Source organism: Ornithorhynchus anatinus, chromosome 8 (genome assembly GCF_004115215.2).
Source record: "Ornithorhynchus anatinus isolate Pmale09 chromosome 8, mOrnAna1.pri.v4, whole genome shotgun sequence".
Taxonomy (NCBI): Eukaryota; Metazoa; Chordata; class Mammalia; order Monotremata; family Ornithorhynchidae; genus Ornithorhynchus; species Ornithorhynchus anatinus.
In genome coordinates, this window is record NC_041735.1 from 24,279,971 (window position 1) to 24,307,554 (window position 27,584).

At 44.0% G+C, this 27,584-nt stretch overlaps 2 long non-coding RNA genes across 2 annotated transcripts in view; one reads left to right on the top strand and one right to left on the bottom strand.

Annotated features, from left to right (window-relative positions):
* The window catches only part of LOC114813672, a 106,980-nt gene extending 96,066 nt beyond the window's left edge, over positions 1–10,914 (bottom strand). The window contains exon 1 of the long non-coding RNA XR_003761385.2: positions 10,839–10,914. This is a non-coding gene — a long non-coding RNA (uncharacterized LOC114813672). The remainder of the gene's footprint in view (positions 1–10,838) is intronic.
* Positions 1–27,247, top strand: part of LOC120638578 — a 60,399-nt gene extending 33,152 nt beyond the window's left edge. The window contains exons 2-3 of the long non-coding RNA XR_005660299.1: positions 16,911–16,962; positions 26,870–27,247. This is a non-coding gene — a long non-coding RNA (uncharacterized LOC120638578). The remainder of the gene's footprint in view (positions 1–16,910; positions 16,963–26,869) is intronic.
* The last annotated feature ends 337 nt before the right edge of the window (positions 27,248–27,584 follow it).

Genomic DNA, 27,584 nt, shown 5'->3' on the forward strand with positions numbered 1-27,584 from the left:
AGTCAGAGGTCATGGGTTCGAATCCCGGCTCTGCCACTTGTCAGCTGTGTGACTGTGGGCAAGTCACTTCACTTCTCTGGGCCTCGTTATCTCATCTGTAAAAATGGGGATTAAGACTGTGAGCCCCAAGAGGGACAACCTAATTACCCTGTATTTACCCCAGCGCTTAGAACAGTGGTCTGCCACATAGTAAGCGCTTAACAAACACCAACATTGTTATTATTATTATCTCTAGACTGTAAGTACATTGTGGGCAGGGATGTGTCTTTTAAATTGTTACACTGGACTCACCCAAGTGCTTAGTACAGAGCTTGGCAGACAGTAAAAGCTCAATACATATGACTGACAGAGGCTGACTATAAATATATTTATATATACATGCACACACTGGATAGCGGCAAAGGTAAGAGGAAAGAAAGAAGACCAAAGCCACACAGAGAGAATGATACAGAGAGATGGAGAGAGACGGAGACAGAGAGCGACCTAGGTACGAGGCATTCCTAGCATTTCATCGTCCTCTTGAAATCCCTCCGGAAGCAACCTCAGAAATCCATCAGTTTCCTGCGTGACAGTACATCTGTGGTTTCTATAGCACCACTATATGCCATTAATTAGAGATAATGCCAGCTGGTAGGACAACTACCATAGATGAGCTGGGTAACGCAACACTAGAAATGTGTGCCCAGCAAACACTGAACCATATTCTTAATTTATCAGAGGCTTGTTGAGCATTTGTGTTTGCACGTGCATACTCCTGTGCATATATGCAGAGCACCCTATACAGTGTACACAGGCGCTGTGAACACAGAGATGTCGTTGGACGGTTATTGCCTAGGGCTTCTCCCTTGAATTTTAATAGGAGAATATTCGTCATATTACATCATGGGGGGTAGGGGGGGCGGAAAGAGAAGCTAAGAATTTAGTTTCTCACTGTCACTTTGATGTTTTCTCCAGAGTAACTTAGACTTGTGGAAATTTCTAAGCTGTTGGTTCACCTTTTTTTTATGGTATCTGTTAAGCATTTGCTTTATGTCGGGAGTTGTTCTAAGCACTGGGGTAGATACAAGTTAATCAGGTTAGACACAGTTCCTGTCCCACATGGGGCTCACAGTCTAAGTAGACTTCACATCAGAAGACTTGGTAAAAGAGAAAGAATTAGTGGATGCTTAACTGGAAAGTTAAAAGAAAGCAAATTGCTGGCTGATTTTCTCTCAGGGAAGGGAAATATCTAAGTCTTTCTCCCCATGGAGACTGGGAAAAGACCAAGCACTAAGTAATGGTGTTGGAAAGTTATCTGACCCGGTGGAAGTATTCCTTTTTTATGATTTTTGTTAGTACGTGCCAGACACTGTATTAAGCACTAGGATAGACACAAGCTAATCAGGTTGGATACATCCCTTGTCCTACATAGGACTCACAGTCTTAATCCTCATTTTACAGAGGAGATAACTGAGGCAGAGAGTCACACAGCAGACAAGTGACAGAGCTGAGATTAGAACCCAGGCCCTCTGACTTCCAAGCCCGGGCTCTTTCCACTAGGCTGCACTGCTTCTCACCCACACCTCTATACAGAGATTCCATTTTGAGTCTTTCCAAGTGCAGAGTTCCCACTGATTTTAATAGGAACAGCTCACTCAGGACTCAGTCAATCAATCGGTCATATTTATTGAGTAGTTACTGTGTACAGAGCAGTGTACTAAGCATTCGAGAGAATATAATGCAGCAGAGTTGGTAGAAGAGTTTCGTCCTCACAGTAGACCTTCCCAGATTAAGCCCCCCTTTTCTCCCCCCACCCCCAACACCCTGACTCGCTCCCTTTTCTTTCCACCCCTCTCCGACCCACAGCACTTGTGTGTATACATACGTATTGATGATTATAATTCTATTCATTTTTATTAATGAAGTGCATATATCTATAATTCTTTTTATTTATAATAATGCTACTGATGCCTGTTTACTGGTTTTGATATCCGTCTCCCCCTTTGTAGACTGTGAGCCTGTTGTGGGCAGGGATTGTCTCTTGTGCTGCTGAATTGTACTTCCCAAGCGCTTAGTACAGTGCTCTGCACACAGTAAGCGCTCAATAAATATGATTGAATGAATGAAAGGAGTTTACAGTCTAGAGGGGGAGACAGACATTAATGAAAGTAATATCCATAATAATTTTTGTACCCCAGATTAGACTGTGAGTCCATCCCTGGGCAGGGATTGTCTCTATCTGTTGCCAAACTGTACCTTCCAAGCGTTTAGTACAGTGCTCTGCACACGGTAAGCACTCGGTAAATACTATTGAATGAATGAATGAATTTGTGAGCCACTTACTATGCGCCAGGCACCGTACTAAGCGCTGGGGTGGATACAAGAGAATGAGATTGGACCCAGTCCCTGGCCCTTGTGAGGCTCACAGTCCCAGTCGTCATTTTACAGATGAGGGAACTAAGACACAGAGAAGTGAATTGACTTTCCCAAGGTCACACAGCAGACGAGTGGCAGAGTCCGGATTAGAACCCGTGACTTCTGACTCCCAGGCCCGTGCTCTATCCACTATGCCATGCTGCTATCCTGGCTACGTACAAGTAATGGCTTTGTACACAAGTGCTGCAAGGCGGAGGGTTGGGTAAAATAAAGTGAAATACCAAGCCTGTATCCACACCCTTCACCAAAACAGCCATTTCTGGTCTGACCTAACTTTTTGGTGCCTAATCAGAACAAGGACAAGAAGAGTTATATGAGGAGAGGTAACATAGTTTGTTGAAATAGCAGAAGAGCAGAATAGCAGAAATAGCAAATACTGCTATTTCCCAGGTTGAACCTCAGAAAAAATACCTCAGAAATAAACAGAAAAAAAAAGACCCTGCATGATGAAACTGGACTTTCACGGCACAGCGAAAGCAGTGAGAAGCAGTGTGGACTAGTGGAAAGAGCATGGACCTGGGAGAGAGAGGACTTGGGTTCTAATCCAGCCTCTGCTATTTACCTGCTGTGGGGCCTTGGGAAAAACACTTAACTTCTCTGTGACTCAGTTCCCTCATCTGTAAATTGGGGAATCAATACCTCTTCTCCCTCCTACTTAGACTGTGATCCCCCTGTGGGACTTGATTATGTGCCAAGCACTGTACTAAGTGTCGGAGTAGTAATTAGTACAGTGCTTGGCACTTAGAAAGCGCTTACGGAAAAGCCACATATTATTATTCCAAAGCCACATAGCTCACGTGACAATTTCTTCTCTAGGAGTTTCATTACTTGGTGCATTTCATATGCGCCAAATCCTAAACCTGGGGCTTCTCCTATTCTACCTACCTCACAATGTTGTGCCGTAGTTGTGACCGCTGCTTGTTGAGCTGTGCGCTGGAATTTGCACCGCTGCGCGTATCAGCAGCCGCGGCTGCTACCTTAGCGTTGGAGCTGTCTGCTGGGGAATCTCAACCCTTGTACGAACTGAAGTGGCAATTCCACCTTGGTGCTTTTGAAAGAAAGTTGGCCACCAACAACACCAAATGGGCAGGGGGAGAGGGAGAAGGGGGGAAAAAAAGGAATCACGCAGCAGAGTTCACAGAGCCTTAGACGCTGCAACGGTGAAGAATTTAGGTAGGGAATTCCCCATCCCCCTTTCGACGGGCAAGTTCATTTGTTTTTGTTTCCAAGCTCCCTTTACTGGCCACTCTCAACGCTGAGGTGCTTTTGTCTAACTAATCTGGATCCCCAGTCTTCATACAACCAACTCTGGTGAAACTCCGTAAATCTTTTTACTGCCCCTCTGCCTCTGAACTGTAAAAATAGGGCCCGCTTGCAGCTGCCGAAAGGGGCCATAAATCCATCCTTTCTATGGAGGGAGAAAAAAGGTTTTTAAGGGAAAGAAAAGAAGAAACAAAAAAGCAGGCCAGTGAGGTTGGCGGGACCCAGGGATAAATAAAAATCCATGGCCGAATGGAATCCAAATAACATTTTAAAGGGAAAATATTAGCAGAGGAGAAAAGTCCGTGATATTTCTGGACAGCAGATGCAAAATAACTCTGGGGTGTCACCCAACTTCATTACCGTCTGTCAACTTTGTTTTCCGCTACAGGTCCTAACACCCTCAAGGCAGGAAAGTTACTAAGAAAGAAGAGTAAAGAATTTGGAAAGAACAAATGTGGAGTTGATAGAACTAATGGGGGACAGAGTAGCATATTTTTGCACTCCATGTGGCTTCTGAGCTTGCCTTTCATAGAAATCAATGTTGTGTGGGAAGGCCGGTTGCATCCTTAGACTTCTTCAAGGAAATAATACACACAGTCCAAGTGCTCTGTCCCTTTTTCTCTCTCTACTCCACCATCCCTGAAGCCCCGCACAGCTGTGTTTTAGGATTAACTGCTACTGGATTTAACCTTTGAGTGTTTACAATGTTTGCATTGCACTTTGAACTCCCAGGCCTATGCTTCCCTGGGTTTGGTCTGGAACTTGGCATGGTTAAATAATGAGCCATTTAAGGGCTCTCAGATTGGAAGAAAATAAAAATAGATTTTCAAGTATTCATCCATAGTGCCGTCCTGACCGCCTCAAAAGCTGAGGTGCAGCCTCAGCTCCACCCTCTACCTAGTTTGGTCGCCGCACTTAGTTTGTGGTCTTTTACCTTCCTATGGTCCCCAGTCTAGCCTCACTCAGCAGTTCACCCCAATTCCCACCATCTCTGACCATCCCCTTGTTTATCTTCTGGCCCAACCCCCATACTTAATTCCAACCTGTTCCCTCCGCAACCCACCACCCTACCCTACTTCACACAGCTCCCCTTGACTCTCTTGGCTTCTGCGAATTTGCCACGAATGGCGTGTTCGCCGTCTCCACAGAGGTCTTCTCTCACACGGGGAAAGCACTTTCCGGTGGTAGACTTTCTGTGCTAGCAAAACTCCCTTCCGGGCCCCAGGGAGGGTAAACCCTCTCTCCGTTTCTCTCCCCTGTGTGCTTGGCTGAAAGGGAGAAATCGAGGTCAGAGTGCAAGTCAATGGAAAAAACAGCAAAAGAACCCAGGAATTTTGGCTCCAACTTCTTCTCTGTAATGTTTTAACCACTGAAACACTGACCGCTTGTCCAATCCCACACCTGACTCAGCCAAGTATTAGGCATTTAAAAGACTGCACGTCAAGGTGATTTACAGCGGCGATGGGCATGCAGGCCCCGTGTAACGATGGGGCACGGCGGTGGTTGGTAGGGAGGGATAAGTAAGAACTGTGACAGTGGGGAGCCACGGTAGCAGTGGCAATATCTGTTGAGGGGCGGTAGAAAGGGTGACCAAAGAGAGCCAACCCAACGAGCTCAGGAGAGGCGAAGCAAGAAGTCTAGTTAGTGACCTGGCGGTGTGGAATCGAGCTTCGCCAGTGTTTCCCAGATTCCTCTGATGTTCCTCTCCAAGGCTCACCTGGGCTGTCTCTCTTTCCTTGAACCTAGTGGTGGGCGGTGGGGAGAAATGGCAGAATGGAAGGTGATTGCTGAGAAATCTTGATGCCTGACAGGGGACCTGGGTTCTAATCTTGCCTGCTGTGTGATGACCTGGCCAAGTCATTCAACTTTGCCTGTGCCCCTATTTCTTCATCTATAAAATGGGGACTCAATGCCTGTTGTCCCTCCCGCTTAGACAGTACACCCTGTGCGTGACCAGGATCTGAATATCTTGTATCCGTGCCAGCGTTGGTATATAGTAAGTGCTTAACAAATACAAACACCATTACTATTATTATTGTTATTATTATTATTATTCGTGTCTGATAACCCTCAAGTTCCATTGATGTGTTAATATTGTAGATTTCAGAGATAGAGGGAAAATGATACATGTCAAGTGAATGTAACATGTTTTACACAGATGTGTCAAAATAAACTCCATGTTCAGTTCTCTATCCCGCTCCTTTAACATTCATTCCTCCCCATCTGTCTTCCTAAATGAAATATTTTTAAAACCCAAAATTTCCTGTCACCATTCACAGAGACTGTATAATCAGACTGGTCTGCTTTAAATGAATCTAACCTAGTAGAGGAATTTCAGAATAGCTTACAAAAATAGACTTTGAGATTTACTTTTAAATGCATACTTAACACACTTCCACGGTTCCCAAGTAATGAAACTTGAGGGAAAATAATGTTTCCTGAAGCTAAAAATGACTTTACCAGGTTAGTTTCTTTAACAGGTAGTAACCACAATAATGGCGACATCGGTATCTGTTAAGCATTTACTATGTACCAAGAACTGTACTAAGTCCTGCGGTACATACAAGATAACCAGGTCCCACAAGGGACTCTCATTCTAAGTAGGAGGGAGACCGGGTATTGGAATTCACATTTTGCAGGTGAGGGGACGGAGAAGTTACGTGGTTTGCCCAAGGTCACTCCACAGATAAAAGGCGGAGCCGAGAATAAAACCCAGGTCCTCTAACTCCTAGCTCTGTGGTCTTTCCACTATGCCACGCTGCTTCCCAAAGGAACCGCACTGTAGATTGGAAAGAATATGAAGAAACTTAATGACACCCAATTGCTCCTTTTTGGCAGTAGCATCGAGAGAGTCATTTTCTGTCCAGTGTAAAGGACATCCTTTTGTTGTACTGAGAGTTCCAGAATGGGCTTGCTCCTCTAATGCTAACCTTCTCACTGTACCTCAATCTAGTCTATCTCGCCACTGACCTCTCGCCCACGTCCTGCCTCTGTCCTGGAACACCCTCTCTCCTCATATCTAACAGACATCTACTCTCCCCCTGTCAAAGCCTTATTGAAGGCACATCTCCCTCCTCCTCCTCCTCCCTGCCTTAGCCCTCTTTTCCTTTCGTTCAAATCCCTCCTGCGTCACCCTGACTTGCTTCCTATTCAACCCCACCTCGCCGCTCCCCATCACTTATATACATATCTACAATTCATTTATTTATATTAATGTCTGCCTCCCGCTCCTCCACTTGTCAACTGTGTGACTGTGGGCAAGTCACTTAACTTCTCTGTGTCTCAGTTACCTCATCTGTAAAAATGGGGATTAAGACTGTGAGCCCCACGTGGGACAACCTGATCACCTTGTATCCTCCCCAGCACTTAGAACAGTGCTTGGCACATAGTAAGTGCTTAACAAATGCCATCATCATCACCTAGACTGTAAGCTCATCGAGATCAGAGAATGTGTCCATTATATTGTACTCTCCCAAGCACTTAGTACAGTGCTCTGTTAAAAAAAAAAGGTACTTGTTAAACACTTACTATGCGCCAAGCACTGTTCTAAGTGCTGGGGCAGATACAAGGTAGTGTAGGTTGGACACCATCCCTGTCCCACATAGGACTCACACTCTCAATTCCCATTTCACAGATGAGGTAACGGAGACACAGATAATTTAAGTGACTGGCTCAAGGTCGCACAGCAGACAGATGACAGAGATGGGATTAGAACCCATGATTTTCTGACTCCCAGGCCCATGTTCTAACCACTAAGCCATGCTGCTTCTCTTACTCTGTACACAGTAAGTGCTCAAACATATGATTGACTGGTTGTCTGACTGACAAGGCAACAGATCTGTTTTCTCGTATGGGCCTCTGGAGTGGCCCAAGACTACACCCATTTGAAAATAGAGGCCCTTGTCTGCATTCCCAAACCTGAGGCTGACAGTGAGATTGAGGAACAAATATTAGGGGTTTAAGGACACATACAGGGAACAAATACTCCCTCTAAACCTGTTGCGAGCCGGGAACGTATATACCAGCTCGTTAAGAGCCAGCATAGCTTAGCGGGTAGAGCACAGGCCTGGAGTCAGACAATTCTAATTCCGGCTCTGCCACATGTCTGCTGTGTGACCTTGGCCAAATCACTTATCTTTTCTGGGCCTCAGTTCCCTCATCTGTAAAATGGGGATTAAGAGTGTGAGCTCCATGTGGGACAGGGGCTGTGTCCAACCTGATCAGCTTGCATCTACCTCAGCACATAGAACAGTTCTCAGCACATAGTATGCACTTAACAAGTACCGTAATTATCATTATCGATTATTTCATATTAATACTCTCCCAAGCATTTAGTACGTTGCGCTGCACCCATTAAGCGCTCAATAAATATGACTGACCAACTGGTAGGAGTTACAGGACCAAGTTAGCTGTGTCAATCAGGTGGTCATGCCAACATCAGAGGTCCTCGGGTGGGTGCAACAGAGGGATGAATAGTTGTGTCTCTTTTAAAATTTGGTGATGCAGCCGGGCTCTCCCTCCTCTGGTAATGGTTGGATGAGTGGTATCAGGTTGAGTCCATGAGGCTTCGTGGTTGAATGAGGAAACACTGACTCCCTACCTTCTGGCTGTCACGTCTGTATCTGCTTCTCTCCGTCTCTGCATCTCTCTCTCTCTCTCTCTCTCTTGCCGATCCTGACGGCGGCTACCGTTTGACCATCTCGGGGGCTCTGTCGCCAAGGAGGGGCTCGTGAGAAACACGATGCTAGGGGATCACTTTCTCTGTCGGGTTTCTTACACTTCTTCCTCTGCCTCCCGAGCACAGCTACACATCGCCTCTTTGGAGAGAACCGACCACTCCCACACTTTTCTTCTCATCGCCCCCTTCAGAAGGATGTGGACTTCTGCCCCCTCTCACAGGATCAGCTTGATGAAAAGAAGCTGCTGTTGACAAGGCCTTTAACCTCCCGACCTATCACCTTTGACCTGTCTCCTCGTGGGTGAGGTGGGAAGGGGGAGACAGGAGGACGGAGAGCAAATCAGGTGCAGAATGCAAACAGACTTCTTCGGAATGGCATTCCATTCCCAGGCAACCCTCACAAGGTACGGCAGGAATTTAAATTTCAATATTAAATGCCAAGAAAGAAAAAAGGGGAGGGGAAAAAAAATGGATGGAGCCAAACTCAAGGTCCACATTCTATTGTGTTGACCTCTTCTAGGGCATCCTTAAGAGTTTGGAAGAGGGGAGGGTGGGTCCCAAGAACGCATCTGCTAGGAACACTAGGGAAAGGTGCAGCTTGAGCAAACATCTGGAAACAATCTGGGGCCATAAGTGACTGCAGAGAAACTAGTCTCGTGGAATATTATGAAACATCTAACAAGTGCTTGGAAAATATACCCCATCTTTTTCCATTGAGAATCACAGCATACCAGGCTTTCAGGAAAAGTTTTCGTTGCGTGATTAAAAAAAAAAAAATGAAGTGGGCAGGTAAATGAAAGATAATGGTCCCAGAGAACCCATACCAGGTGCAGAAACTTGGGATCCTATTTAGTTTTGTTTCTAGAAAACCAGTGTAATTGGGAAATGACGTCTTCTACCCTAGTTCCACTCCCCTGTCTCCATCCCTGACTCGGAGAGCCGGCGGTTGGGAACACTGGCAAGAGATCATCTCTGTGAGCAGCTGCAGAATCCCAGTATTGCTTCTCTGAAGGGCTCTACTGGCCTCTCTCTTACCTTGGTTTTCTCTCTGGGCATGCCAGACTGAATTCTCCCAGATGAAAACAATAATTCTGTTTGAGCTAGGCAGCAGTGGGGAGTGGGAGAGAGGAGTGTGGGGGGGAGATAGATATGGATATATATATATATATATATATATATCTATGTACACACACACATATATGAAAGGGAGGGGTGAACCAATGAAATCTCTTCGCTGCATATACCCACATTAATCCCAACATCTTCTGGGAAGCAAACAAGTCTCCCTCTTGCAGAGGAAATTACTCTTGACTCTTCCCCCACTAAAAGGAATCTGAGTGCTCATGTTTCCCAATCAGGGAGAACCAGTATTTTAAGTGGCTTCTAGTTGGAGGCAATCAAGTGGAAGTCAGTGGCAAGCAGAGAGTGAAAATCCAGAGGAAATCACATCCCAGGCATATTTGGGTTGAATTTATGCCTGACTGCATGTGGATCCCGTTAGACCTACACAGCAAATAACGAAAAACTGAACCGCCCTTTGCCATTCATGTTACCGCCTCATTCACAAACATCCTAGAAATACTTTATGAGGTATCAGCCGCAGATGTGATCAGGTCTGGGGAAAGGTTTATTTCACTACCTTCACCAAGGTGATTAAGATAACGATAATACCTTCCTTTTTTTATAGCTCTTTCTAACCCAAAGTGCTCTTTTTAATCATTTTTCTAAACATTTAGCATGTGTCAGGTAAGGTACTAAGAGCTGGGTTAGCTACTAGCTAATCAGGTTGGATACAGTCCATGTCCCAAATGGGGCTCTCAGACTTGATCCCCATTTCACAGATGAGGCAACTGAGGCCCAGAGAAGTGAAGTGATTTGCCCTAGGTCTCACAGCAGACAAGTGGCAGGTTAGAATTCAGGTCCCTCTGACTCTCGGGCCTGTGCTGTATCCACTAGACCACACTGCTTCTCATTCTAGCCCTGTGAGGAAGATAGGAGAGGTGGGCACCATTATCCCCATTTTGCAGATGAAACTGAGGCTCAGAGCGGGTAAGTGGCCAGCCCAGGGTCACAAAGCAGGTTCACACTCAACCCCGGGTTCGCCACCTAGCAGACTGACACTCTTCCTCTAAGTCAGGGTGCCTTTTGGGACTGTCTCCCTTTCTCTCTGTCTCTATCGGAGCCATCCCAAGCTACTACATACTCGCCGTAAGACTCACGAGTGACTCCATTCCTGGCTTGGCTCACAGTGAAGTTGGTAACCTCCCTCATTACTCTGGGCCTTTTCTCATTTCCTTTTTCCTTTCATTTTGTCATCCACTCATTTCTCTGGATTACCTAGTCGGACCGTTTAAAGCTGCGTTTTAGTCTTTGGGAAATATTTGCGGTCCTTTTCTAAGCTTTAAAAATCAAATGAACACAATGAAGGCTTCAGCTGTTTTATAACTATTATTTCGAGGTAGGTAGGGTTCGGGGTTCTTACCTGATGGACTGGTCAAAGCACTGGTTTTCTCCCTTCTGACTTGGCCATTTCTCAATTGAGTGGATGCATCTAAGTCAAACCTTGCACAAGACAGTCTAATAAAGAAGCACGTGTGCTGAATGACAATGAATCTTTGTGTGTGAATAAGGATGCTCCCCATATTTCCTCAACTTTTCTCGCTTATCATGTGAGCAAGTTCTCTTATTGCTTAAGGGCCTTCAGATCTTGCGCAAGATTGTGAGTTTAAGTCTTTGAGCAAAACTGAATCCCAAGCAACTTTGAGAATTCATCCACCCATCTGTATAAGTAAGGATATTTTCTGGGTGAGGGGTAAAGAACATTTCTTTTATTCCTAACGGGAGGCCTCTCAGTCCAATTTCATATTGATTGTATTAAGTGTTTTTGATGTAACAAGTACAGACTTAAGTACTGGGATAGTACACAGAAATCAGAACACCAACCATGGCTCACAGATTCTAAGAGACGGAAGGCAGACACAAGGTATAATTGAGGATATATCATTGTATCTCTCAACTCACTGATATCTCAATTTATCTCTCTCATTCAACCCACATATTCAATCTGTCACCAAATCCTGTCAGTTCAATCTTCCCAACATTGCTAAAATCTGCCCTTCCCTCTCTATCCAAACTCCCACCACGCTAATCCAAGGATTTCTCCTACCCCACATTGATTACTGCATCAGCCTCCTTGCTCACCTCCCTTCTTCCTGTCTCTCCCCACTTCACTTTATATTTCACTCTGCTGCCCAGATCATTTTGCTACAAAAACTTTCAGTCCATGTTTCCACACTCCTCAAAACCCTCCAGTGGTTACTCATCCACCTTCCCAGCAAACAGAAACTTTTTATCATTTGCTTTAAAGCACTCAATCGCCTTGCCCTCTCCTACCTTACCTCTCTGATTTCCCATTATATCCCAGTCCACCCATTTCGCTCCTTTAATGACAAACTACTCGCTGTACCTCAATCTCATCTATCCCTAGACCACTTCTTGCCTTTGGCCTGGAACTCCCTCCTACTTTGTATCTGACAGACCATCACTCTCCCCAGCTTCAAAGACTTATTAAATGAACACTTCCTCCAGGAGGCCTTTCTCGACTAAGCTATCGTTTCTTCTACTCCCACTCCCTTTTGCGTCACCTTTGGACTTGGATTTGCACATTTTATTCATCCTATCCTCAGTCCCAAATTACTTACCATCATTTACATGATTTTTAAAATTATATTAATGTCTGTCTCTCCCTCTAGCTTGTAAGCTCATGGTGGAAAGGGGATGTACCTACCAACTTTCCCAGGCACTTAGTACAGTGCTCTGAACACAGTAAGTGCTCAATAAATATGATCATTTGATTGATATGAGCAGTGAAAGTGGGTGAAAAATTAATGATTCCAAAACATCAGCGATAAAAACTGTCAGTAACACGCTCATTGGAAAGGAGAATCACTGGGGGCCTTATCCCTCTGGCCAGACAGAAATAGGTACAACATTCCCCAGTCAATGGATCAATCAGTGGCATTTATTGAGCACTTACCATGTGTGCTGAGGATTGTACTAGGCTCTTGGGAGAATACAATACAGTAGAGTTGGTAGATATGATCCCTGTATCCTTAATGCAGCATAATAATAATGTTATCGGTTAAGCGCTTACTATGTGCAGAGCACTATTCTAAGCACTGGGGTAGATACAGGGTAATCAGGTTGTCCCACGTGGGGCTCAAAGTTTTCATCCCCATTTTACACATGAGGTAACTGAGGCACAGAGAAGTGAAGTGACTTGCCCACAGTCCCACAGCTGACAAGTGACAGAGCCTGGATTCGAACCCATGACCTCTGACTCCCAAGCCCGGGCTCTTTCTACTGAGCCACGCTGCTTCAAGGATAAGCATAAGGATGTTGCACAGTGGAATTCATTCACTCATTCAATCACATTTATTGAATGGTTACTGTGAGTAGAACACTGTATTATGGGAGTGGTCTTGGCCCTTAAGATGGATACCAAGGGATGGGGAGAGACAATACCTTACTGAGCAGGACACCCTGGGTCTTCCAGTGATTTTCCCTTCCAGTACTGAAATTTATGGAACTCCCAGTTGAGAGTAGGGAAAACAAGTTTTCAGCTGAAGATATTTGTGATTAATGCAGGCCTAGGACCTACTGGGTCGGGTAGGTGAGGGGTTGGTTGGTTGGTTGGGCTGACTATGGCATTTAGTAAACCTCTACTCTGTAATAATATCAATGAGAATGATAATAAGAAGAACAGTAATAAAGTATCATATTGACTATGTGCTTATTACGTGCTGAGTGCTAAAATGAATACGAGATGGTCAGGTTAGATGAAGTCCATGTTTCACATGGGGCATACAGTCTAAGTAGGAGGGAGTAATGATATTTAGGTCCCATTTTACAGTTGAGGAAACTTGAGACAGAGAAGAATTAAGTGACTTGCCCAAGTCACACAGCAGACAAGTGGCAGAGCTTGTCTTCTGATTCTGAAGTTAGTGCTCTTTCCAAAAGGTCAAGCTGCTTCTAGAGTCAACATTAGAAACTAGGTCCTCTGATTTCCAGACCTGTACTCTTTCTACCAGATCTTGCTTCTTCCTATATGTATTGAGCCACTGTGCTAAGTTTTGGGGAAGATAATCAGATCAGACACAGTCCCAGGATGGCCTAATGGATGGAGCAGGAGCCTGGAAGTAAGAAAGATTTAGGTTCTAATCCTGGCTTCACCACCAGAAAATCCAGTTAGGACATGGGGATTTGGAGAGAAAATAGCGGGCCCTGGTGAATGTCAGGTGAAGAGAATTGATATTTAAGACGATAAAGACTGATGGAGTTTCTGGGCATCAAGGCTCTGATCCGAGGGTCCGACGACCAAAGCAACACATCTGAGAGAGATGAGAGAGAGAGAGAATGGGCTTGGGAATCAGAAGACCTGGGTTCTAATGCTGACTCTGCTCCTCGTCCACTGGGTGACTTAAAATAGGGATCTAATTATCTGCCCTTCTTCCTTCTTAAACTATGAGCCTCATGTGGGACTAGAACTGTGTCCAACTTGATTGTCTTGTATCTACCCTAATGTTTGGGACACAGTAACTACTTAACGAATGCCACTGTTATTATTATTACCGTTGTTATTATCAAATGCCGTCGAGTTGTTTCTCATTCATAGTGACTCTATGGATATATTTTCTCCAGAAAGTCCTGGCCATAATCCATAACCTTAACAGTTCTTCCGTTAACTGTTATGGTTTTTATACATCTAGCTGCTTCCATGTTTTCCTAGCATTAGTATCTTCTCCCGCAAATTAGTCCTTCTGATGAAGTGTACAAAATATGGTGATCTAAATTGAGTCATTTGGCTTTCCAAAGACCACTTTGGCTTAATTTGTCAACTGTGTTAAGCTTTTTGAAATGTAGTGTCAGAGGAGGCTTTTGCAAATACCGTGGACTGCTCAAAAAAAAAACAACAAATGGGTTTTGGAGCAAATTATTGTTATTACTATTACTATTATTATTTGCCCATTACCTCACTATAAAATGGGGATGGAGACTGTGAGCTCCATGAGGGGCAGGGACTGTGTCCGACCCGATTCATTTATATCCACTTTGGCTCTTAGTACGGTGCCTGGCACCAGAGTAAGTGCTTAACAAATACCACAGTTATTATTATTATTATTTGACAATCTATTAGCAGGGCAAGTGAGAGATCACGCTGTATGGCACATTTCATGAGGCTTTGAGAATGTCCTTTAAGACTTTTTTTAATGGTATTTGTTAAACACTTAATATGTGCTAGGCACTGTTCTAAGTGCTGGGGTAGATTAAAGGTAATCAAGTTGGAAACATTCCATGTCCCACATGGGGCTCATAGTCTTCATCCCTATTTTATAGATGAGGTAACTGAGGCACAGAGAAGCGAAGTGACTTGCCAAAGGTTACACAGAAGACAAGTCCACACTAAACATAGAGCAGAGGCTTTCTGATTTCACCCTGGGCAATTCAAGGCTCCCGGAAAGGCTCGGCCATTAACTGTGAGTTCTCACTCATTAGGAGCCCAGAAAAGTTTTTAAAAAAGGAATTTTTAAATGCCCTCATGTCGTCCTCATGAAACTGACCGAAGAGGACAGAGAATTGTTTGGCTTAGGCCCAGGAAAGGGCAAGTTGTCCGAGCTGTGAAAATCTCCTCAGCCCTCTACGTTTGAGGCATTTTTTTTTTAATTGACAAATAGGCTTTTCATTAAATTGTAATGAGAAATTCAGTGCCTCAAAAGGAGTGAATAATTCAGGCTCTGAATGTATTCTTTCAGAAATGCCTTAGAAATAGCCCTTCTCAATCTGTCTGCCCAGAGCCCAAAGCATTCTCCATGACCACTTAGATTAGACACCCAAGATTAGAAATTCTGAGTTAACAGCACGTGCTTTTGCTGTCTCAGACAGTGGGGAGCAGGGGGTAAAGGGTCTTGGAGGAGAAGGACGACTGATATCCTGCCTCTCTGTTTTATTTCACAATGAGAAACTGTTAAGCCCGACTGGGGCTACATTGCAACAGCACAAAACCACTGGGTCAGGGAAATGTTATCCCAGACTCCTCCACTACCCACCTCCCTGCATTAAGACATGGAAAGGGAGGGAGAGAGAGAAAAACAAGCAAGATAGAGAAGTGACTTAAGAAGGGAGACCGAATGTTGTGTAACACTGTTAGAGAGGTATCGTTTCCTGTGTTAAGCCCTGAGCCAGGAGAACTGATCTCTCATGTGCAGAGAAACGAGGGAGAAGCAAATTAGGGCTGCCAAGTTTTAAGCCCACTCAAAAATGTCAATTTAGTTTTACACTAAACCTGACCCTTTGAGGATCTGAATGCAACTGCCTCCGACCAAATCCCATCTCCTCTTGGTTTCTTTCTTTTTTCTTTTTCAAATTTCTTGGACATCAAATAGCTCCTTAAATATTATTTTGATGATATAAGTGTAAATGAATGAAAAACACATGGGTGACATTTCCCTCGCAATATACATGCTTTCGAATGAACATGTTTTGGGTTTCCTGAACTTAAAGCTCTTGAAAAATAGTTGGAAACTTTCAAAGGGCCAAAATGCAGCTGGTTCGTGCCCATGCTTAAGTGAAACCATCAAAATGCTCCACGTTGTCTTGGAAACTTACTGTATGCAGCATGGAGTGGATATCCATTGTACTGTTTGCATGACATGGAGTCTGCTAGAGTAATATTGTTTGACTGTACTCTGCCCTTTAGAGACCTTCATAAAAACAAGATGTGAATCTCATGAGGCCACGCTAAGTAAGGAAAAGTGCTTAAATAAATAAAACAAAAAACTAGGAATGATAGTTTGTTTGAATTTTGCCGAGGGATGACAGGAGACTTGCTTAGATATATGGAACTTGCTTTTTTGACACTGTACTCATCCCAGTATCTAGAAAGTGTATTGTGCTTGGTAAAAATCAGCATCACTTCACTCTCTGATGCTTACGGGGATTCAGGTAGGAAAGACTAGTCGCCAGTCATGAGTTCAGTGTTGGCAAAGGCCATCAGGGCAAACTTCTGTAGCCTGGTCACTTCTGGAATTTCAGGTAGCAATCAACTGTGTTTATTGAGCACTTACTGTCTGCCAAGCACTGAACTAAGCACTTATTTCTGTAAGGTGTTCGTTAAGTGCTTACTACTTGCCGGGCACTAAACTGAGCACTGGGGTAGATACACGTCGATCAGGTTGGACGTAGTGCCTGTTGCCACATACGTCTCACAGTCTCAATTCCTATTTTAGTGAGATTAGAACCCAGGTCCTTCTGACTCCCAGGCCCACGCTCTATCCACTAGACCACACTGCTTCTATGCTTGAGTGAGTACAGTGTAACAGAGTTGATAGGCAAGTTCCCTGCCCACAACCAAGCTTTCATTCTGAAACTTCAATCAGCTTGAAAGTCTGGAGAGTGCTGCTATGGGGATTTACATTTCCTATGTTAAAAGTTAGGCTGGGAGGGAAATCCATTTTGCACACATTGAAACCATCAGATTCTCCTTTTTGCTTTGCAGGTTTTGAGGGCATGATGAAACAAACCTCTTCTCACCCAGGATCAACTCAGAAGTATGTAATCTTCATGGAAAGTGACAGATGACAGGCTCTTGGAGACTGACCCCGTGTCTTCCCCAATGTGAAAACACGGATCAGGTTGCCGCTCCGGGCTATAATTTATGGTGGGAAAGGGGAGATCTGGCTGTGTTCACTGGTGGGTTTGGTCACAGGGCAGAACTAAGCACTGAGCACATGTGGAATGCACTGTTCCCACTATGATTACCATCCAGAGAGGTATCAGGTCCAAAAAGCTTTGCTGATTTGCACCTGGGACTGCTATATTGGCGAAAACTATTCAGAATCAGGGTGCTTTTTTAAAACTAATTTTAGGTCTTGGTAGGATCAAAATAGACTCATTTTCAAAGTAATTTTGGGCAGAATACATATTTCCCTTATAAATCCAGAAATAATGATAATAGTAATGACGATAATAACAACAATAATTCTGGGTACTTGTTAAGCGCTTACTATGTGCCAGGCACTGTACTAAGCATTGGGGTGGATACAAGCAGATCGGGCTGGGCATAATCCCTATCCCATATGGGGCTCACAGTTTCAATTACCATTTTACAGATGAGGTAACTGAGGCACAGAGAAGTAAATGACTTGCCTCATGGTCACACAGCAGACAAAAGGCACATCAGGGTTTAGAGCCCACGACCTCCGACTCCATAGGTATTATTATTTGAACACCCACCACTTTCTGCCACAGCTCCATTGTCAAGTCCCATGACTCAGGAGAAGAGATTCCTGGAAGAGAACTCATCAGTTCTGGAATAATGGAGGATTGAGAATTCTCCCCAGCAAGACGCTTAAGGTCCCACAGGGTTTCGTAAAGCAGTCGCTAGTCTTCCTGGAGTGACTAGATTATGGTACCCGATATAGCGTATTTCCGCTGCTCAGCGGTTGGCACGGGGATTTTAAAGTTCTTGAATACGTACGGACAGTGGCCTCTGTGCATCCAGCTCTTGGGTCTTTATGTGTGTCAGATAGCCTTCTTCCAGCCTATTCCTGTAAGGCCCATTTCCTGTTCAGCCACGTGCTCAAAATGAGGAGTTGACATCTGTATTTTTTAGTGTCCCGGAAGTGTTCATGGACTCACAAAGTTTCTGTTTTCTGGATAACCCCTTCTGCATATATGAACGTTGTGTGCTTGGAACTATGAATATGTAAGTTCATTCAATTGTACATTCAATTGTCCTTATTGAGCTCATACTGTCTGCAGAACACTGTACTAAGAGTTTGGTAGAGCATCATATAAAAATAAACAGATACATTCCCTGCCCATAATGACCTTACATTTTAGAGGCATGAAATAATAATAATAATAGTGGTATTTGTTGAGTACTTACCAAACACTGTACTAAGCGCTGGGGTAGATACAAGATGATCAATCAGGTCCCAGATGGGACTCACAGTCTGAGTAGGAGGGAGAACCGGTTTTGAATCCCCATTTGGCAGATGAAGCAACTGAGGGACAGAGAAGTGAAATGACTTGCCCAAATTGATAGAGCAGACAGGTAGCGGAGCAGGGAGATAAGTTTGTTGCGGACAGCGAATATGTCTGTTTATTGTTACATTGTACTCTCCCAAGCACTTAGAACAGTGCTCTGCACACAATAAGCACTCAATAAATACGTTAGAAGGAATAAACGGATGAGTGAGTGAATGAAGGAATTAGAACCCGGGGCTTCTGACTCCCAGGCCTGGGGCTCTTTCCATCAGGCCACACTGCCAACTCTGTCTTCGATCATGTCCATCTCCCCCTGTATGTCCCAGGAGCAAATCATTAAACTCAGGAATTCAGCTGGAAAGCAGATGCCACTGGAGACACAGATAGGAGCTAGCCATCCAGTGGCAGTTTTGGGCCTTGTTCACTGATGAGTGGACAGGTGTTGAAATATGTGGGGGGTGAAAGGAGGTGGATGGGAGTTGGCCATAATTAATTGAACAATTTAATAGGTTTCACTCCTCTGATTTCAATTAACCTTTGAACTTTCTACTCGCCAGAGCTGGTGGTGACCAATGAATGATTGCTGGAGTTAGAGATTGTTGTTGAAAGCGGCCGAGCATGCTCAGAAGGGCCTTTCTGAGCGACTGTTTGGCAAATGATTAGATCCCAGAACCTAAAATGGTGTGCTTTAAAATAGGTCAGTGATCAAGGACAAACAAGTCCATCTTGGGAAAGATGATTTAATGCTCTCCTCTAAGTCTGCTGTCCTGAGCTGAGCAATGGAAGATAAACAAATAACTCAGTCATAAGAGCCCTAAAGACTGAATCAGCAATTTCCACACATCAAAAAACCCCACTCTTTCTATTTTTATTTCTCTCTCCCCTTTTGCTGCTTCTTTTGTAAATATTCCATTTTACATATCAATTTTTCCCCCGATCCTGCAAATCCTAGAGAGGATATTTTCTCCTGAGTGATGAGCAACAGCTTTTCTATGCTATTTTTGACACGAAAGAAAATGTCATTTTACCTTTTTGGTGGTTTATGGAAGCTACAAAACAAGGAACCAAAAGAAAGCAGCACTAAGGTCCAAAATCCTCAGTGTAGTAAGGGTGGGTTAGGCAAGTTAATCTTTAACAGTCAATAAGAGTCCACGCTAGGTCTTCCACAGTGGAAAAGCATTCCACTGTATTAAACCAGAATTTATGGTCAAATTGGTGTGTTCCAGTGAAGTGTATTCCCGATCGGTGTAATCCAGATTGGTGCATTCTAGATTGCTGTATTGTAGCGCAGTGTTGTTCATTGTTCATTGAAGAAATGGGGTAAAACCCAGCATTGAATATGACCGGAAAATACTTTTGTTGCTATATGTTTTTAATGGAACTTATTAAGTGCTTACTGTGAACGAAGCACCGTTGTAAACACTATAAAACACAATTTATCAGAAGTAATTATTCAGAAATTCTGGAAGCAATCTATAATCTGAATTGTGAGTCTCCTCTCACTATCTGCTAGTTTTTAAGCTACGGTAAAGTGGATAACCTGGACCATGATATATGTGCCACAGTTTACTGATGTGGGCATCCTGTAAGGCAGAATGAAGCCGGTGCTATAAAGTCAAAATAGTTTCTATCTAACACTTCCCCTAAACCTATCAGTCCGGTACTGTGTCAGGAAAGAAAACCGGTCTGACAGAACCTCGCAAAGGCATTTTGGTAGTGACCCAATATATTCTCTGAAGTATTTGAAAGCTGACTTTTTGATGATTTTTCATCAATAGTATCACAGGTAAATAAACTACTTTTTCTAGACTGTTCTTTCAAGGTCATTCTTTTTCTTTCTTAAAAAATATAATGAGTTCGCAGACCAGTTTCCAAGACCTTCCCGATCCTCTCCGAAATGAGAGAAGATGGCAGGTTTGCAGGCTCTCTGTGGGCAGGATTATGTCTACCACCCCTATTACATTGCACTCTCCTAAGGGTAGATCTGGCCAGAGAGTATTTAGTGCTGCAGAGCAGTATATAATTCTCTAGTGGTGGGGGGGAGAATCAGTTTTTGACCCAGGGGCAACTGGTGAATAAAGCATGGACTAGGGAATAGCGCATGGGCACGGGTGTCAGAGGATCCAGTTTCTAATTCCCACTCACCATTTGACTGCCGTATGGCCTTGGGCAAGATATTTAACTTTTCTGAGCCTCTGGTTCTTCATACGTATAATGGGTATTAAATCCTACTCCCTTCTACTTTGTAAGCTACATGTAGGACAGGGCCTGGGTCCAACCTGATTATCTTGTATCTACCCCAACGCTTAGTACAGTGGTTGGCACGGGGTAAGCACTTAACACATATTATTATCATCATTGTTATTATTCCTGTTAAGCACTTACTATATGCCGGACACTGTTCTAAGCACTGGGTTAGGTACAAATTAATCAGGTTGGACATAGTCCCTGTACATATGGGGCTCACAGCTTAATTATTATTACAATTATTATCATTACCATTATCATTAATCATTGAAAATGTGCTCTAACCATCTAAAGACCAAATCAATTTGGGGAGAACCCTTGATATTGCTTCCCGTTCTCTAATCGGGAAAGCTTTATGGAAGACCTGTAGAATTGTAAAAGCTAGGTGTATTGAGAAGCAGCATGGCCTAGTGGATAAGCACGGGTCTGGGAGTCAGAAGGTCATGGGTTCTAATCCCAGTTCCGTCATTAGTCTGTTGGGCACTCATTTACCTCATCTATAAAATGGGGATTAAGACCGTGAGCCCAAGGTGGGACAGGGACTGTGTCCAACCCGATTTGCTTGTATTCCCCACCCAGTGCTTAGTACGGTGCTTGGCACACAGTAAGTGCTTAACAAAAACCACAATTATTATTATTATTATTATTATTATTCTCGGTTCTCTAAAAGTACACCGTTGGACACTGGGCTGCGGTTCTGACTGTGGTCAAGGGTCACAGGGCTAGAAGCAGTCAGTTCACCCTCCTTAATCAATACTCTTTAGCAGATGCTCCGACACTGCCCTTCATGATCAGATATATGTAAATAAGACCACTAATGTTAATTGCTGGGATTGATTGATGATTAATTTTTGGATTGTAATCAATCATGCCTCCTGAATCTTAATAAGACATCAAAGCAAGCTGAACATTGATAATAAACAACGTTCCTGATCTTCTCATGTCCCCACTATTGGCCAAAAAGTGCTCTTTTCACTAGAAACAGCATTTTGAGCGTGCTTGCCCCATATCCAAGGAGAAGATCAAATCCAGCAGGGAAAAACACATTGGATAGGTCATAATTCTAGAGAAATGTACTGGGGAGATGTAAGGACTCACCAATATTCAGAAGTTAATCCGATTTCTAAACAGCATCATGGTGGCTGACATGAATATATGCCCCATTCAAGGATAAAGAGAAGCTATGGACTAGACCCCAATCCTTGTCTTGGTGCCCCCAGAACACTGAAATCCAGTGAGGCCACAAACACACTGCTAGAGCAAAGCAGAGTAGTTGAACTAAGGGCTGTTGTGTAATCCTGGAGAATCTGTGAATTTCAGATGCAATGAAAGCTTCCTGAAATGATAGACTAAGCAGTAGCTCACGTTGCTCTTTTGAAATCTGAAATTTTGGTTAGCTTTGAAAAACGAAATCTCACACTTTTAATTCCATCCAGGAGGCTGGGTTCCAGGATTTCAGAAATGTTATTGTGCTGAGAATGTGCCTTAAACGTATCAAATCTATTTTGTTTTTAAAGGCTTTCTCCCAGGACAGCATGGCCCAGTGGAACGAGCAAGGGCCTGGGAGTCAAAGGACCTGAGTTCTAATCCCGACTCAGACAATTGTTTGCTGTGCGACCTTAAGCGAGTCACTTAATAGCTCAGTGCCTCAGTTACCTCATCTGTAAAATGGGCATTAAATCCTACTCCCTCCAATTTAGACGTGAGCCCAGTGCAAAAAAAAAAAAAAGGGGGAGGGTGGTGACATCTTTTGTTTTCAAATGAGTTGCATCTGCAAGAATGGCCTGCCTAGTCCAGCCCAACATCTGTGGAACTATCCTAATCATAATAATTATGTGCTTACTATGTGCCCAAGCACTGTTCTAAGTGCTAGGGTAGATGCAAGCTAGCAAGTTTGGACACAGCCCTTGTCTCACAGGGGGCTCACAGTCTTAATTCCCATTTTACAGATGAGGTAACTGATGCGCAGACAAGTGAAGTGACCTGCCCACTGTCACACAGCAGACAAGCGGCAAAGCCGGGACTAGAACCCAAGACCTTCCGACTCCCAGGCCTGTGATCTAAAGTGGTTAACCCCCATCGTGATGACTTAACTGCCTTAACTAAGTGCAACAATAATCTGGTCAGGAGACTCTAGGACTCCCACATTGCAAAAACTTGCCTTTTAGTTTCTCGTTTGAGGATCTCCCAAATTTTCTGGGCACACAGGCCCTCCTCTCGAGATGTGACTTTGATCAGGTAATAAAATCACCACTGACTTCCATTTAGCAAACCAAATCTAGAGCTCAAGTCAATACAGTGCTCTGAATGCAGTCAGCCCTCATTACATACTAACACTACAAGCAAGATGACAATGATTACTACTACATTAGAAGCAGCACGACCTAGTCAAAAGAATTTAAGAATGGGAGTCAGGAAACCTGGATTCTAATCCCTGTTCTGCCACCTGTCTGCTGCGTGACCTTGGGCAAATCACTTAGATTTTCTAGATCGCAAGTTCCTCCTCTATGAAGTCAAAATATCTCATCTCCTCCCCTTGAATGTGAGCCCCATGTGGCTGGGCCAGGGACTGAGTTTGGTCTTTCATTCATTCATCGTATTTATTGAGCACTTACTGCGTTCAGAGCACTGGACTTGTCAGCTGTGTGACTGTGGGCAAGTCACTTAACTTCTCTGTGACTCAGTTCCCTCATCTGTAAAATGGGGATTAAGACTGTGAGCCCCACGTGGGACGACCTGATTCCCCTGTGTTTACCCCAGCGCTTAGAACAGTGCTCTGCACATAGTAAGCGCTTAACAAATACCAACATTATTATTATTATGGACAAAGTGCTTGGGAGAGAACAATATAGCAATAAACAGACACATCCCCTGCCCACAACAAGCTTACAGTGTAGAGGTCAGATTATATGATCTCTCTCCCACTGCTTGGGGCATAGTAATTAACAGATAGACAATTATTATTATTCCCATTACTGACTCTGAGGAACCTGCTGACCTTGCACAAGTCACTTAACTTCCCTGTGCCTCGGTTTCCTCAACTGTAACATGAGAATTCAATACCTGTTAGCCCTCCTATTTATACTGGGAGTCCATGAGGGACAGAGACTGTGTCCAACCTAGTTAATTTGCATTTACCCCAGTACTTAGAACAGTGCTTGACATAGGAACTGTGTCCAACCTAATTAACTTGCATTTACGCCAGTACTCAGAATAGTGTCTGACATACACTACTGCTCGTCTTGCCTTATGCCGTCAAGTCGTGTCCGACTCATAGCGATACCATGGACACATCTCTCCCTGAACGTCCCACCCCCATCTGCAATCGTTCTGGTAGTGTATCCATAGAGTTTTCTTGGTAAAAACGCCTGCTTCTGCACGGTTAGCTTGAGTCTCTGCCCTTGACTCTCTCCCATGCCGCTACTACCCAGCATGGGTGAATATTATTATACTAATGAAAATAATAATGGTAAGTGTGGGATTTGCTAAGCATTTATTATATGTCAGACAGTGTACTAAACTCTGGAGTGGATACGAGCAAATTGAGTTGGACACAATTCCCTTGCCACTTGGGGTTCACAGTCTCGATCTCCATTTTACAGACCAGGTAACTGAGGCAGAGAGAAGTGAAGTGACTCGTTCAAGGTCACACAGCAGACAAGTGGTGAAACCAGAATTAGAGCCCTTAACCTTGTAACTCCCAGGCCCACATGCTATCCCCTAGGCCACACTGACGGAGTAATTATTACTATTATTATTCTTTTCTCTACTACTAGATCTCACAGTCTGTCATCTCTGGAGTCTTTATTCCATGGTAGACAAAGGGTGAAGGGATTGAGAGCTTCCTTTTTTATGGTATTTGTTAAGCGCTTACTATGTGCCTGGAACTGTACTAAACGCTGGGGTAGATACAAGCTATTCAGGTTGGGCACAGTTCGTGTCCCACATGGAGCTCACAGCTTTAATTTCCCTCTTACAGATGAGGGAACTGAGGCACAGAGAAGTGAAGTGACCTGCCCACGGTCACACAGGAGACCATTGGCAGAGCTGGGATTAGAACCCAGATCCTTCTGACTCCTAGGCCTGTGCCCTAGCCACTAGGCCTCGCTGTCAGTCAGTAAATTGTATTTACCGAACACTTTCTCTGTACTAAGCGCTTGGAAGAGTACAACACAACCAACGGACACATTCCCTGCCCTCGCTGTTTCTCATCTGGGAGATGTAAATCCAGGGGCCCCTTCATTAAATGCAATTTAGGATGGAATAACTACTGCCTGTGTTGAAAGGACCAGCTGAATTCCACATCTCCTTGTTGCGAGATAACATTTCCATCAGGTCCCTAAGCTGCTTCTGTAATTCACCATGCAGTAAGGGCCAAATATGCCCATTAACTTGCCTGCAAATAAAACTGTCAGTTGGGGGCAAATCTCCTTGTGTACCAGTTTAGTGAAATATGATGATCCCAGCTGTAAAATGGATAAACCTATTAAATTAATAAATCCTCTGCCATGCATTGTGCTCACTCTGTCAGTACTGTACCTATGAGGCACTCCTTCTTAAATGAATACTTGATACAGGAATAAATCTTTTAAAGAAATGCAGTAAAGCATGGCATTCAAAAGGCACCCTCTGCTACCAACGGTAAATAACCTTTATTGCCATGGATCCGAATGGAAGGAAAATGCGGTGGGAATCCTGGAAACGCTCCACCATTCAAACGGTGAGGGATCTGTGCTCTCCGTTAAGTAGAGAGGTAGGTCTCTCTCTGGGTCCCGAGACGAGGGAAGGGTAAGCTCGTTGTGGGCAGGGAATGTGGCTACCAGCTCTGTTGTACCGCACTCTTCCGAGCACTCAATCCACTGTTGTGCACACAGTAAGTGCTCGGGAAATATGTTTGGCTGAAGGAAAAGACAGTTCACTGCAGCCCACCCAGTGTTGCTTCACCCGAAAAATCCAGCGCTTAGAGCAGTGCTCGGCACTTAGTAAGTGCTTAACAAATACCATCATCATTATTATTATTATTGTTATTACCACCAGTATGGCTGTTCAGTTGTCAGTTGGATCAATTTAGTCTGTTTTAGGCTCCTCTCCTGCCGTCCGGCCTCACAGACTCCTGGGCTGAGACTATTAGCTCTGAAAGGCTTTTCAAAGTGAAAAGAAAAGAGGAAAAAAAATCCTGAGATGTTAGCACTCACACCCAGACTCCGTAAAACACATAACTCTGCAAACACCCCCATAACTCCAAAGCAAATTTGTTCAAGGAAACAGGAAATGAAAACAAAAGGGGACAGACATGATTACAGGGTGTTAATAAGAAAAGACATAAGCCAGGAGCCTTGATGTACAACTAGACAACAAGAGGTTACCTTTGGAGTCAGGGCTATGCTAATTTGCAAACTTGGGTCCATTTCATTAAGTGAGCTAAGAGACAGGCTGTCTCAGTCCAACAGAGAAGGATCTCATTATCCATGTAGGGAGCAAGAGATAAGAATCTTTTAATAATTGCTGGGAATTTTTTTATTATTATTTGGAATGCCAATTTAGGCCCTTTCTACACAGGTTGGATAAAAACCAGCCTCCTTCGTAGTTAAAACCAATACCCCCTGGCTGTGGCTATTAAGTACACGGAGAGAGCAGAGATTAATATGTTTGCTGAGGAGAATAGTCAGGGGCAGGAAAGCTCTATTAAAAGCATTTCACAGCAGAACCAGGTTTCAGGGCAACTAAAAACTTTGCAGTCAGATTTTCGTGGGAGTCTTTTGGGACAGGGGAGGTGGAAGTTGGGGGGGGGGGGTGATTATCTGGAGAATTATCAAAGACGTTTAACTTGAGGAAAAGCTCTAGTTTCCTGGGGCTCCTGTTTGAAGAATGGAAAAGCCCACAAGAGTCCAACATGGGAACTCTACAGTTCTGAAGGAGTGTCTGAGGCCTAAGGGGTATTGGGTTAAAGCCTCTTTTAAAAGGCTGGGCTGCTGGGAAGGGGGAGGGGAAATAATACAAGTTAATGTGTCTTTCTAAATAGCTGTTCTTCTGTCCCCAGGGTGCTGTCTCCTTCCCCGTTGTTACCCCGAGGGCTCTCCTTCCCACTAGTCGAACCACTTAAAGCAGAAAAGTTCTGAGGACTTCCCACTGGCTCCTTCCTTCCTCCCTTCTTTCCCCGTTCTCTCTTTTTTTTTCCCAAGAAAAAGCCCACGTAACACTGCTTTTTTTTCTCACCAGGCTCAGTGGAGACCAGCAACCGAGTGCGATTGATTGGAGGTATTCGGAAATGTGAAAGGCATAATGGAAAATGATGAGTCTTCGAACCACGCGATTCTCTCTGTTTCCATCTCCATAATTATTTGTATAATGTGGCCTATTATTGGCACCCTCATGCTTCTGCAGCAGAGTTTAGGAAGTGAGACAGATCACTACTAAGAATTCGTGGGCCGCAAATGTTGGATGAATGGGTCCCTAATGAGAGGTATTTCCTCTGGTCTTAGAACTGCCTTATCTCCAGAGGCATATACATATAACTGTGTTTCAGGTACAGGATGGTTCCACTGTAGGGGGACAATGGATGGGGCTGATAAGAACAATGAATGACTGCCAACTCTTGCACTGTGCTTTTGTTCCCCTTAATTATTATTATTAGTAATAATCATAATAGTGGTATTTGTTAAGCACTTATTAGGGGGTCAAGCACTGTTCTAAGCTCTGGGGTAGGTACAAGCTAATCAGGTTGAACACAGCCCCTTTCCCACATGGGGCTCAAAGTCTTGATCCTCATTTTACAGATGAAGGAACTGACACAGAGAAGTTAAGTGACTTGCCCAGAGTCACACAGCAAACAAGTGGCAGAGTCAGGACAAGAACCCAACTCCTTCTGACTCCCAAGTCCATGTTTCCTCCACTGTGCCAGGCGGCTCCCAAGCTCGGTTTGTATTTTTCCCTC